Source organism: Brachycentrus maculatus, unplaced genomic scaffold (genome assembly GCF_059751285.1).
Source record: "Brachycentrus maculatus isolate JH-2025_06_01 unplaced genomic scaffold, ASM5975128v1 h1tg000316l, whole genome shotgun sequence".
Taxonomy (NCBI): Eukaryota; Metazoa; Arthropoda; class Insecta; order Trichoptera; family Brachycentridae; genus Brachycentrus; species Brachycentrus maculatus.
In genome coordinates this window covers 395,915-406,977 of record NW_028281065.1, presented here as the reverse complement: position 1 = coordinate 406,977, position 11,063 = coordinate 395,915, and positions in this window count along the sequence as shown.

Below are 11,063 nucleotides of genomic sequence, written 5' to 3'. Positions count from 1 at the left end.
AATTGGTACTCGTGATTTTATTTTTTGTATTCTGTATGTATCATATATTGTAACTGTTGTTCTTCCTTCCAATAAAATAAAATAAAATAAAATAATATTATGTTTTCTCGAAATTGATTCATGTGCTGAATTTCATGTGATAAATTTAATTTTACATAAAAATGTATTCACGTAAATTCATTTTAATATTATTGCTGTTAATATAACTGCAAAATATACGACACAAATAATCATTTGGATATAACAGATTACGTCTTGTTAAATTTAAATATGAGCCCGATTAATGGCCTTGCGACTGATGAAAAATGTCGTATCGTGAATGACCTCCTTAATTCACAAACGTATGATACAATCTACCATACATAGTCATTGCAAGTTTTCTCAGTTTTATACGATATATGATATAGTAATTAACAAACTAACTATATTTTATACGATAAAATCTAAAGCGTGTCTCGTACATAAATATGTTGAATTTAAAGATCAGATTTAAAGAATATATGTTCTTTATGAGAGCTTGTTGGAATTAATAAATAAGTGTGCCTATTTTTAAGTAGAACGACATTAAATTAATGTTATAAAAACATGTTTCATATGCCTGCTAGGGTTGGATTCATTATCATATAAGATTATTTTACAAAAAGTTATGTATTAAAAAAAGTAAATATAATAAAGTACTAAAAATTGTTTTCAATAAAATAATTAAAATAGAAAAAAAGTCTTTTATTAAATATTAATGTATGCAGGGACAACATATTTTTACAATATTTATTCGATATGGCTTTTATTTGTTCTTTGTGTTCCGACTGAGATTAATCTATATTTTTTTATACGAAAGAATATGAAAGTCCAGGGTTTTCACAAATTTCATTAAAAAACACTTCTATCAAAATTGCTTAAAATTTTTTATAAAAGTTGAAGTGATACAATTCTGTGACAAATACATTACATATTTTAAAAATATATATTTTCTCTGATTGAAATCATCAAAATTATCCAAAAATTCATTTGAATTCAAATTATACCTATTATCATTTGGCTTTTATTTAAGCTTAAATTATATCACTATTATTCTAGTTAAAATATTATTATCTTTTCCCTATTTAAAGGTTAGAAATAAAAAAACAAATGAAATCCTATAAATAATTTCCTGTTTTTTTAAACAACGCTAACGCCCAATGACTGTTTCTATCTTATGCACCTTTTTGTACCTTATATACATATGAACAACATTTTGAGTGTGTCCAAATACTTGTTCACATATCTGGATTATCTCCAATTATTTGACTTATTTAACATATTTTTTTAGTATAGGATTTATCATATTTTTTTAATACTCAGGATTCGGACCTCACATCCAAATAAAAAAAAATCTGCTCAATAAAAAGCTTCTTACATCTAACCAATAGATGTCTCTAGTACAATTCTAGTGATTCAAGCAACATTTTTCGAAATTAAACCATTTCAAAACCAAAGAGTTTCTGCTCAATAAAAGGCTTTTTTTCATCTCACCAATAGATGTGTCTAATGAAGTTCTAGTGATTCAAGAACAATGTGTTAAAATTGATTCATATAATATACAATATATAGAAGTTCCAAGAATTTGAGTAGTGTGGTTGTCAATCCTGGGTAAAATTGGTGAATGTTACACTTGTGTAAAGTGATCACTTGAACCAGCCTATGACGGCCCCGTAATTGCCCAGACATCCATATTCTTCTTTACCCTATGTTGAGATGTGAAAAAAATAATATGGCGAATGTATACACACAAAATGTACAATGTAGATACATATATTATTAAATTTAATTAAGGCTTTTGTTCCTTGATTTCACATTTGCTTTGTAAGCGTAATACGGAGATCAAAAGACCTTTCAAGCAGTTTGAATATCTTATATCGCTCACTCATTTCAACAACGTCATATATAAAAAAAACTTGATTTTTCAGGAGATCGCTTTAAATGTTTAAAAATATAATAAAATGTATTAAAAATAAATATCAAGCCACTTATTGAACTTTTTACAGTGTAACAGGTCTTTTAGGTAAAACCTGAATGTTTTTTCTCCATTAAAAAATGTTAAGTCTATTTAAAAAAAAAATTAAACAATACTTTTTCTTCAAAATGCAAAAACAATCCTTTCTGCCCTGAAGCAGGTAAATATTTACTTAAAAATATGCCGCTTTTGCTGGGATATAGTATATTTTCTGGGCAACTTTTACGAAAACATGCACAACTGAAAATTGAAGTTTTTTTTTATATATGACGTTGTTGAAAGGAGTGAGCGATATCTTAAACCTGCGTCAAATCAATTTTCGAATAATCTTTCATCGTTTCCCCTTTCCTCCCTTCTTTTAAGGCGTATGCTAAAGCATCAAATCTTTTTGATGCAGACAAAAATATTAATCACATTTTTTTTGTATCATTTTTTATTTTTTGCAACGTTTTATGTGAATTAATAATTGCTCAATAAAAAAACTGTATTTTTTATTTAATTTTTTAAACCCCTATCCGCACCCAATGGTTCATAGGGCACTGCAACGTAGCGACACAGTGTTATATTGATTGTTAATTGCATGAAGGCAAGGTGATCAGCCCTGCGTTTTTACCAATTCAGTAAGTCTGCCTCCTTTGTGTAGTGGTAAGCGCGTATGGCTACCGTGCTGGAGGACCCGTGTTCGATTCCTGGGGGTTAAAATAAATAAAGGCGATTTTCATTATCATATTTCTATCATTACTATTACACCTGGACAGTTACAAGAAACGCAGGTACTACCACTTACTTAGAGATCAAGATAACACTGCGTTGATACGATGCAGTGACATTTGCACTATTGCGTGCGTATAAGGGTGAGAAGAAGAAGAAGTTATAGCTGTGAATATGTGTTTAAATAGATTACTTATTTACATCGAAAAAAACCTTATCTTCTTACGATTAACGATCAAGATAATACTGCGACGATACGATGCAGTGCCCTTTGCAGCATTGCGAGGTTATAAGGATTAGAAGAAGAAGAAGAGGTAAGAGGCATGAATATGTTTTGATAAAATTTACTTATTTATTGAGAATGAAAATCTTGAAAATTTTCGCAAACATTTTTATTTTTTAAATTAAGAGGACAGAAAACGCATTCATAATTCACATATTTACTATACAATGGTACTTACAAAGTAACAAAGATATAAATGTTGACACAACAGATAAACAAAATAAATTTTGAATAGTATAGTAAAATATTTTTATAATCCTTTTAAGAACAAAATTTTAAACAGTGTCATTTTTTTTTCTTTGTTTTTTTTTCAACTAAATTAGGTCTTTTTCCACTTAGTATAAAAGCTTACCTTTTAAAATAAAGCTGAAACTATAAAAGTTCAAATGGTGTATTTTATATACCAAAAGATGCAATATCAATGACAAAATAAAATCAACCTCCCAAAATATATTTTTTTGAAATACGTATTGATTTCACATACTAGCGCCATCTATCATTTTCTCACAGAAATAATTTGTGGATTTATCCATTGAGCACTAAAGATTTAGAACAACAAACTGCTTGAGAAACAATGATTGCTTTCAGTGATCTATGTCTACCAGTTTTTTGTATGTTTTTTTAAACTTAAGTTTAATTTACCTTGGTAAATACCACCATTTAATACATCGATAACATGATAAAAATGGATTGATTTTACTACAAAGTGACAGCCGAATAAACCAATGAAAATTTTGTACCTTATTTCATTCGATATTTTCATGCCCTTTCTGCATGCATTCAAGATAAAAGATCGTTTTCCTGTTCGCTCGTATGAATGAGCGAATAAGGTCATATCGTAAGGAAAATGACCTAAAATAAATTGGGCATAATGAGACCAAAAATGTCCGGACGTTAGTTACTGACGACACAAATGGTTCAGAAGATTCCCTTGTAAGGGAAATGAGGGGAAACGAAATGTAACGAAGGGAAGGAAAGAGAAATCGATTGGTATCCCTTAAACCCCTAATGAATTCTTGGTTCCGGTTATGCAGGAGTCATCTATTGATCATGAATATTGATTCATATAAGAAAAACCATAGACATCTCTTTGTCGATTTGTGTGAAAGGAATGTTCATGATGATCCTTATATTTTTATTGTTGGCACCTAAAGAATACAGGAATTTACTCTAAAGTTCCGTTCCTTAGTGTTGGAATAAATATTCCTTTGTATCTCAACCGACTGCATGGATAAGAAGTGTCAGTTATGTGTGTGTGTGTGTTTGTATGAATGTATTATACTCGTAAATATGTAATATCACTTATTTTCATAACATTCTGAGTGTGTCCAAATACTTGTTCACAAATCTGTGTTTCCTCAACATAGGAGTTATTTCTACATTTTTTTGACATCTCTTTAACACAGGTGAACAAAAATATGGAAGCCTGAGTATGCACTGGGCTTAAGACATGTCATAGGCTGGTTAAGTGATCACTTTGCCCACGTGCAACATTCGCCATTCTACCCATGATTGACAACCACACTACTCAATATTTTTTGTAATTCTTACATATTTCATTAATCTTAAGATGTGAGCAACATACATATGGTTGGATTGGGAAAGCTCTTTTTAGCAGACCACCTTTATTTGAATGCACGCAAGATCCTAACCTTGGAGTATTATTTCATACTGGGAAACTTTTATTTTATGCAGTTTAAAATGACCAGTTATTTTATTTACAATATATTGGGTGTGCTATATTTTTAACAAATCTGTGTTACGTATATTTAGGAGTTACATGTTAAAATCTTATTCAAACATAAATACGTAATTATCAAAACTCCCATCTTTTATATTAATCCCAATTAAAAAATATATATATGTTACTTATTGCTTTATTTAAATATACAAATTAATAAAGTTAATTTGTATATTTGAATTAATTAAATGAATTGAGTTGACAAATCCTGCATTATTTAACAAAAAAATTGACACACTTATTGTAACATAGTCTTAATATAATCTACACACTATTGTGAAGATTATGTTAACACTTTGTTGATCTGATGCGGTATTCTACAAACCACTTTATGCAGATAAATATGTGAAAAACTTTGCTTATGTTCGTAGACTTGATGATATATCGCTCACTCCTTTCAAGAACGTCATAAATCAAAAAACTTAATTTTTCAGAGAACGTTTGTAAAGTTTGAAAATATAATACAATGTATTAAAAATAAATATCAAGCCACCTTCTGAACTTTTACTGTGCAACAGATCTTTTTGGATAAAACATGAAGGTTTTTTCTCCATTTGAAAAATATTTTGTATTTGAAAAAAAAAAAAATTAACAATATCTCTTCTTCAAAATGCAAAAACAACACTTTTTTCCTGTAGCGGGTAAATATTAATTAAAAAATATCCCTCTTTTGTTGAGATATAGTACATTTTCTGGGCATTCCGAAAACATGTACAACTGAAAATTGACGATTTTTGATTAATGACGTTCTTGAAAGGAGTGAGCGATATATAAAATGTACTTTATACACTGTTACCATTATTTAGACCCGTATTGTAGGTCACCAATTTTATTTCGAGCAGGAAATATTTCAGGGGGTTGAAATAATAAGTTCGGTTTGCGGTTTAACAGTTTCCCACATCTTCAAATCACCGCCAGTTTGAGGCTGTAATTGCTAAACTTTGCCCGCCTCGGAAGGGTGCCTTCCTTACCCCCGCCGCCCGCCACCCTTTGCATGCTCGCCCCGTACACTTTACTCAGAAATCATCTTGTGGATTGTTTAGCGATACTCGGAACATCTGCAATCAACTATTATTTTCTTCTTCTTCTTCTTCTCCCTTCTTTTCAAAAACAACAACAACAATTTAATTTATTCAATAACAAAAAAATAATATATACACAACAAACAATATTCAAGGCGTACATATTAAAAGTAAGCAAGAAGACTTAAAGGTGTAGAAAAATCCCGCTTCGAGAAACTCCTCCGGACACATGGAACAGATCAATATCCAATGTGATATTGTTCAACATAGTGGTAGCTCTTCCTACAGGCATAACCATCGGCAGGTTGGTCCTGTGTATAGGAATGTGAAACAATCTATGTCGACGCTGTCTTAGGTAACTATCGGGAACATACAGACCAATGTTCCGAATAATTTCTTATGGATCCTCGGATCTGTTTGTTCCGTTATGCGTCTCTTGTGGACTGTGAGTTTTATCTACGTTATATACGTTCGCTACGTTATCGCTTTGGAGGTCTTCCAGGTTATCTTTATCTATCTGGATTCTTCCTTCTTGTAGATCCTCGAATCTGTCTGTTCCTTTATATGTCTCTTTATGATGTGAACTGCCAGTTGTCACGCCATCGCTTTGGAGGTCTCCCAGGTGGTCTTCTTCTATCTGAATTCTCCTGAAGAGCGATTTGGGGCAGTCTATTTTCTTGCATTCTATTGATTTGGGCATTTCAGAATCGTCTTCTCTATCTTCCCCATCTATATGATAAATTCCTTCTGTTCCTACAGTATTTATATCTTCTTCTTACTACTCCGAACTTCTTTTCTTCTTTTTACTACATCCAAGGATTTGTCTGTTCATTGAAGGTCTTCTGAGTGAGTTAGTCAGTACAAAAAAATAATTATATTGTAAATTTTTAAATCAAACACCTACTTTTAGGGTTTACTAAGTTGTATATTAAATTAAGCGTTATTCCATTTTTTTTTAAACATTGAAAAAAAAAATGTTGCTATTGTTTCGCCTTGTTAGGAGATTATCAAACACACGAATACCTTAATAAGGTGAAACAATTGTTTTGATTTAAAAAAAATATATACACAACTTTCTAGACGCTGAAAAATCAGTGTTTGATATTTTTATTTAAAATATAAATTATTGAGTTCTACAAATTAAACGCTAAATAAATAAACCAAAATTAAATGTAATACTTTAAAGGCAACAAATAATATTTATCTTTGAAGAAAATCCTTTAAAAAAACTTTATAATAATCATAACTTCACTGAAATTGTAGGTCTCTGCCGAAAACTTGTAATTTATGAAATTACTACCCTAAAAATACTCCTGTAAGAAAACGTTAATTGAGTTTTACACTTGTGCCATCGCAGAATAGACCCACATATTTTTACACAACTCTTTTAGAAATTCATTATAACTAAGCCTGAGGGACGCGTTATTATGAAAGAATAATAATTTCTCGAAAGCTCCTTGAAGTAAATAATATGATAGCGTATTATATAGTAAAATAATGTAAGGGAAGTAGCCTACCCTCTTCGGAACAAGGCTAGCGCTATTAAGTACACTACGAGCTATTCCTAGGGGCCTTATCACAATAGTTAGGTATCAAGGAACTTCATGTTGTAATAAAAATGAATTGCTTAGTAATTTCAGGAAAACTGAAAAAATAAGAAGACGTTTCTTGAGCTAAGTAAAAATTGCAACTTTATAAAATAACTATTATGTAGTCCGTCTTCACGGTGTAATCGTAAGCGTGTTTAGCTACCATGCTGGATGTCCCGGGCTCGATTTCCAGAGGGGCTGAAAATAAATATAAGTGATTTTATACTCAAATATTAATTTAATACTACCCTGGACTGGTTTTTGAAGCACAGAAGTGATCGCCTTGCTTTCGTGTAAGTAACGATCAAGATAACGCATCGTCAATACGACGCAGTGCCTTATGCATCATTGGGTGGGGATGACGATTTGAAGAATAAATAAAAAAAGCTTTTAAATATATTTATAATATTTTTTGTGTGCGATTCCATGTATATAAATCTAGGTTTCTTCACGCTGGAGTTATTTTAACATGTAAAAATGACCTATGTGGAAAACCCCAATTTTACAAAAACAAACACACGTGTTTAATAAAGGTATGTATATGTTACGAAAAAAAAATTATTCCCAAACTGCTTTCTTATTTATGATTTTAATATTTTTTTAAATTATGTTTTGAGAATCGTACCTTAACATCATGTAGAATATCCATGATGAGTCTTAGCGACTTAATATTATGTGTTGAACCCTTGTGAAATGCGGCACTGACTACATATTAGTTCCTTGCCACAATTTCACCACAGCTAAGGGTAGCCTGGTTGAAAAGCGACTTTCATATTAATAAATAAGGACCTGGGGATCTATTCTAATTGAAAGATAACATGTAAATTACGAATTGTAGTTAAATTCTACATCACTTTTGGACTTATATTTCTATCAAGTTTGGAATTTGATACCTGCTGTCAGATTATCCATACTATCCGAAGATATTTTTACTAAATATTAGATTTGGAGTTTAATTTGTAGAACTCCATTTCAATTTATGTATTAAACGCTAAATCAAACACTGATTTTTGAGTATACTAAATGGTATTTTATTGTTTAAAAGAACACATGAACATCATGAAAATGCCATAATTAGGCGAAGCAATTGTGATCAAATTTATTTTATGTATTTTTTTTAACAAAATACAACTTAGTAGACTAAAAAAAAATTGTGTTTGATTTAACATTTAACACATAAAAAAAGATAATTTAACCAAGATATTAATTATTTAATTTACTTAAAATTAGTATAAATACTTAGTAAACGCTTTATAATTCCTTCGGAATAGGCCCACTACAATGCTGAGATTCAGTCTGTATTAAATAAAATAAGAAATTTCTGCCAATCAAGATGCTCTGTGTATCTGCCTAGGATATGCATTATATGGAATAACCCAACGCAATCCTTTAGAGTCCTTAATCTTAGCCAGAATGAGAAAAGACACTTTATTCAATTTAAAAAGTAATATTGAATTACCTTTTGTTAATTATATATCAAAACAATAAATTTTAGTTAAGTATTTAAGAAAAGTATATATTTGTTTGAATATTGAAAGCATTAACTTTGTGGATCATATTGATATATTATTTCGAGAAATAAAAATACTTTGTGTTCTAATCCACTCACATTTTTACTAACCAACTAGATTCGGCAACAACCTGTTGCCCTCTTCAGGGTTTAATTTATTACAATTAATATAATTATTAGTAATAAATTAAACCCTGAAGAGGGCAACAGGTTGTTGCCAAAACTAGTTGGTTAATAAAAATGTGAGTGGATCAGAAAACAAAGTATTTTTATTTCTCGAAATAATACAATAGAATAAATGTTTAGATTGTGAATGTAAAAAAGGGATATCGTAGTCATACAGGAGAAAATGATCAAGTGCAATTCTCACAAAAACGTGATCATTGACTATTTGATATCTTATTAGCTTAATATTGCCCTGAAAAAAATTCCAAAGGATTTTAAACTTGGAAGTATAATGTATTGACTTGTTAAGAATGACTAACTGCATTGATATTTATTTTCTTACCAAGCAAAAGTGACTTAAATGGCCCTCCTGAACATTTTGCGTTTTGTTAGTTGGTAACTTTCTCCTGTACAACTACGATATGTGTAATATTTTCATGATTTTTTAAAAATGTGTTTATTTCTGCCTCTGTAGTGAAATGGTCATCACGCTCGGCCACCTTGCTGGAGGTCCCAAGTTCAAGTGCTTTTGAGCCACTTCTTGAATCTCTTTATAATCCGATAAATAAAGTTTCTTCTTTGCTCTCCCTTCCTTTTTTCTTATCTACCGTGTTTGTTTTTAAAGTCCATCATAGATAATTTTCTGTTTTAATCATTGAAAAGACTGAATTATATATTAATGTATAAAAATTATAAACCTAATACCTGTTTTCAATTTGGCATTTAATTATGTTATAAAACGAAATACTATGAAGTTATTATAATATATGAATCTTTTGTTTACGAGCGAATTAAAAAAATAGTGTAATACCTTGAAAAACACGCATTGTTTCAAGGCTGCTTATATAATTTAATGTACTTCCATAATTGCTTCAAATTATGTTAACACTGCCCTCAATCAAATTATACAAATTCATTCGGTGAAATATATTATCAGAGTTTACACACGCACTCGAATAATGATTATCCGACATAATTTTTATATTTTATCCGTTATTTTAATACATATCGCTATGATTTAAAAAAATAACATTCCGTCCTTACCGTGTGTATGAAATTTAATCTAGAGCGAATGAGACAGAAGTATTGGCTTGGAAAAACTCAAGTATAAACCCTTTTTACATTCATCCGCTTTTGTGGAAGTCCACTATTAAATCATTATTTACTGGAAAAGGGTAAAATATAAAAAAAATTGCGTGAAACACTTGTGCAGATTAAAAAATAATAAATAAAATATATCGAAAAAAATAAATTTTAAATTATTGTTTATTTTCAAAAATGAATTTAACAAATGTATCGAAATCAATGCATTCGTTTCGGTAACACCTAATTTATCAATGAGATTTATAATTTGATAATTACTATTTGTGTTGAGATTTATAGTAAATATTCCAATTGATTAGTTTTCCGAGTTTTAAACTAAAATACTACAAACGTATACTGAAGCGTTTTACTTTTCTGTCTGCACCTAAAATAGGTTACCATCTTTTTAGATGAAACAATTTAGTCAAACCGCGCCTTAAAAATTTCATTAAAAAAATGCAAAATATTGTTGTTCCTATAACTTTTATCGGCCTTTTTCTAGTGGTCGTCATCAGATTTTTTAACGTCGATCAACCAAAGCTGTCGCACGGCATTACATGATTTTGCTTGACGTATTAAATTTGTAGATTGAATTACAACCTTTACGCGTTAGTAATTACGTCACGTGAAATCACGTATTTACTGGCCAGTGAAAGGCCTTCATAAGGGCTATAATATCTTGTAATTATTGGGGCTGGTCACTGCGCAGTCGTGACATTTTTTACGACTATTCTCGATCAACACGCTATAATCTGTGAAGGTCCAGTTTAAAAAAAGTATATAAGTATGTCGAAATTTTTAAAGAAACTATTTTTTTAAAGAAAAATAAATAAAAATTATAAGATGGAAAATAAAAATTATCATCTTTATTTTTAAAAACGTAATTATTCGTTTCCTCAAAATGTTAAATCTTCCAAAGCAATTCACCGATTGATTTGAAATTTGGACACAATGTTGCTTTCCAAT